This window comes from Triticum dicoccoides, chromosome 4A (genome assembly GCF_002162155.2).
Source record: "Triticum dicoccoides isolate Atlit2015 ecotype Zavitan chromosome 4A, WEW_v2.0, whole genome shotgun sequence".
Lineage (NCBI taxonomy): Eukaryota > Viridiplantae > Streptophyta > Magnoliopsida > Poales > Poaceae > Triticum > Triticum dicoccoides.
In genome coordinates, this window is record NC_041386.1 from 660,388,358 (window position 1) to 660,392,410 (window position 4,053).

Consider the following 4,053-nt stretch of genomic DNA (forward strand, 5'->3'; position numbering starts at 1 on the left):
GCCAGAATCACTCACGGTCCTGGAAACCTAAATACATAATCAGGAAACTATTCGACCTCGACAAGAGTATTGAATTATGATCGGCGACATTCAATACTTTACTACAATCTGAAAAATCAGGGAATGTAAACATGAACATACTTTTATTTACAAACAACATTTCACATGTCTCCTAATTCCAGTTTAAAAAATTGGGGATTCATAATGTCGGGATGGTCTGATGAACGCCAAGAGCTTTATATTTCACTTCGGATCACAAAAAAGCAAGGCCGGTTCAGAGATTCACTTTTGAGAGGATTGGTGGCTAGGAAACTCACTCGTCCAGGATCAATACCTAGCGTTGTACCATGTTATTCATAATAAATAAGATAGGGTAGCACAAGTGTTGGGAACTTCTCCCCCAATTGTGTCATTACACAGGATTTGATTGGTCCTTAGCTCATGAAATGGAATGCCCTACTGGAGTGGTTGGCACTGGTTCATCTCCCGCAAGAGCATGGCAAATTTAGTTGGAACATTTACCACTGACGCTTCTCGGTCGACTCTATGTATCGTGTGCTAGTCTATTCTGATGCGCCAGTTGACAACAAAACAATTGGCTAGGTTAGCCGAAAGATGGTTATAGGTTTAAGGACACAAGGTGACCCTGCTTTTTCAGGGTAAGAAGGGGTAGTTATTCTTTCGTAAGTCCATCCAATGGAGATAGGTTGAGGAGAAAGAAAGGAGAAAACTAAAGAGAAAGATGGACAGTAGAATGACAGTATAATAAGAAAAAAAACGTAGCTATTTCATCAAATCCCGATTGTGTGGGTGTGAATTGGCAAAATCCCGTTCTGGCTGGCAGCGGGCATAGGACTGAAAATCCTCTTTCGCCGAGCCTTTTGGACTCGAAATCCAAACGAAGAGAGTGGTTCGAATCCACCTCAGAACGAACAATGAAAAAGGCGTCGAGCGGGTGCAAGCTCGAGGAGCTAGGAAGGATGGAAGAAAGCTTGACCGTTTTTTCACTGAACTACTCAAACGTTTTGTTCGAAAAAGCGGAAGAATCTTCTTAGTAGTAATTCGCAGGTTACAAGATGTCCCTTCCTCAAACCACCCCGCAATAAATATAGTGTTTACCAACCTCAAGCATGGACTTATAGACACTAGATCATTTTGATCGAGGTCCCATTTTTGGAATAAAAAGGATAGAGACCAGACGTAGTCCAATCGGAAGGTCGTGCTTTAGAGAAAGACTTGTATTCTATAGGAACAACTGCCTATGTTCACCCGGCTGCCCTGCCTGTCGTAGAACCCCTATGAAGCATCCATTCTATTCAATTAGAAATAGCATCTATAACTAGTTGAAAATCAAGATTTTCCCATGGTACCTTTGGAAAGGAGTGATCCTAAATGAAGGTAATCTCGCGAACAAAACTTGACGTGGAGTAAACGAATCTTTTTTTGTCACAGAAGATGATAAAATAAACATCTCTTTTCAATGCAATTTTGCATGCTATATGGTCAGTCGTGTTGGTGGCTTCTAACTTGTATCCACCCTGTAGTGTTCCAAATATGCTTAGCAACCGGATGTATGGCATTGATCATAAGCTTAGAGTTCGCACCTGCGTATGGGTTAAACTTTGGTTTGGTCACTTGCTATGTAGAAATGATACGGGATTTAAAAAAACAGAGTTAGTCATCTCCACTGCAAGTTATTTGATATGGAATTCAACAAAAAGAGCTACTCTTTCTCTCCACTCCACCTCTAGGTTATTTATTTTTTTGAAAGACCCGGTTAGAGCCGGCTTCATTGATTTAGGACAAAGCATACGGGAAAACATGGGGGATCAAGTGATCATGGTCGACAGGAGCAGATTGCAAGCTCAAAAAGAAGAACAAGAAGGATAAAAGAGCACCCTGGTGCCATCAAAAACTGGCTATCTCGCAGTGGCATCCCCGAATGGGGCCTCGATGCATGTCGCTTCGGCGAGCCTCCATTGCGCAAGGTCCAGCTTGATAGCCTGGACGGTGTCGTCCGGTCGTGGCACTTTTCCTTTGAAAACGCATGCATTCCTCTCCTTCCATATGTGCCAAGTAAGCAGAAGCAACATGGTTTTGAGCCCCCGCCTCCCGCCGGTGGGAGTGTGCCTGATCACCTCCAGGCAGTGTTCCAGAGAGCTGTGAGTAGGCTGCTTGGTCAGCCCCAACGTCGGGCAGCCCTTCCAGGTCGAAGCAAATCTCCAAATCGCTCTGGAGAAGGGGCATTCCCATGTATAAGCTGCAGAAATATCCATTTGGCCATCCCCTCCTTTGCAGCCTGTCATTGCACCAGAGCCTGTTATTGTGGAGTAACTAGGCGAACATCTTGACAGTCCCGGGCGCCCAACATTTCCAAACAATGCTTCTGTGGCTCGTGCTCGGCTTGTCCTTGAATTGCATATTGTACACTTCCTTGGCAGAGTAAGCCATGCCCCCTCCTTCTGTCCAAGCAAGACGATCAGCTACGTAGTATTTAGCGCTTGGAACACTAACATTTGCTTGCAATGTCATGTTTGCTGTTGGAGTAGGTGGCCTAGGAAATTTTTACCCAACGTGAATGGTGGTGACGTATGCAGATCGGCCATCCTCTACCATGGGCATTATTGTTTTCATTCCACTTTGCCTATGTATTTTGTATGTCCTTGTGTATGGGTGGGTGTGTGCGTCGGTTCTTTGCATGCTAGCTACGCAGAGGTTGGGTGTAACTTATTATGTTTGTATCACTTTCATGCGACATTATGAGTCAATAAAAACACCTTCATCGGAAATATATAGTCTTGAGAACGATGGCACGATGGAATCCATGAATTAACAATTGATTGTTGTCACATTTGCCACCAGAAGATCATAACCACTAATACATAAACTATTTAAAAAAATAAATACATATACTATCTTCTAAGACCGGCAAGGGGGTAGAAGGGGAGTTGATATTCCACTAAACCAAATGGTGATTACGTTGTCACCTGCAAAAAAAAAAAGGTGATTACGTTGTCAACACGGAAGGTCCGCAGAGTTAATTATGTGAAACTGTGGACTATGTTTACCTGGTACCAGCAGGCTGGTTTCTTAATTTTGGAGCTTTGCCGGTCAAACATGGTAGCTCACAAATTAGAAACCTTAGGGTCAAAGGAAACCAGTGAGGTCCCATTTTTGTCTCCATGAGGATGGTTCTAATTTAGGTTAGAAGATACATTCGGATGTGAATGTACACTTGGCAGCTGGACTTTGACAAGTGTTGGACCTCCCCTGACTATAAATACACCCATCCAAACGCATTGTGTAATAACCTTACTTACATACACACCACTACACAAGGTAGAAGAGATCTAAAGCTAGCCAGAGAGGAGAGGATCTCAGCCTGCCGGTGGCAAGATGTATAATAACAACCCTCCGCCGCCGCAAGGCATGTCCTACTACGAAAATGCACAGAAGCGCCACCAGGAGAAGGGCTGCCTGTACGCATGGTAATCAATTAATGAAGCTTATCTCGAACAGAGGGTTGTTTTAGGTCAGAGCTTTTTCTGAAGCATGATGTGATAGTTACACTATGGACAGATATGCTAGACAGTGAAGCCGTAGCTAACTTTGCAGACATGATTAATTAGTAGTGGAGGTCGAGGTTAACTGATATTCTAATCTTGTCCATGGCCATACCTAGAGCATGCACACCAATGTTTTAAATAGCGGGCTATGGCAAATAGCGGCGAACCTCAAAATGAGCTATAGCGGGATGTTTGTACATGAGACCATTTAGCGGCACCCTGCTGAAAAGGCTATAGCAAGGCTGTAGCGGGGCTATAGCCAGCTATTTAAATCTATGATGCACACACATCCATCATGGGCATGTGCCCATGACCTCATGGTTCTGATCGATGGGTGCTGGATTTGTTCCAGCCCGTCAGAACTGACCACCCAGCTAGACTAGGAATCCACTCTTCGAGAGGAGAAGAACAAGAGGCTGGTGCAAAATGTATGGAGAAAATAAAGACCGAAATTCCTTTTAATTTAAAGTTTAAAACACACAGCTAA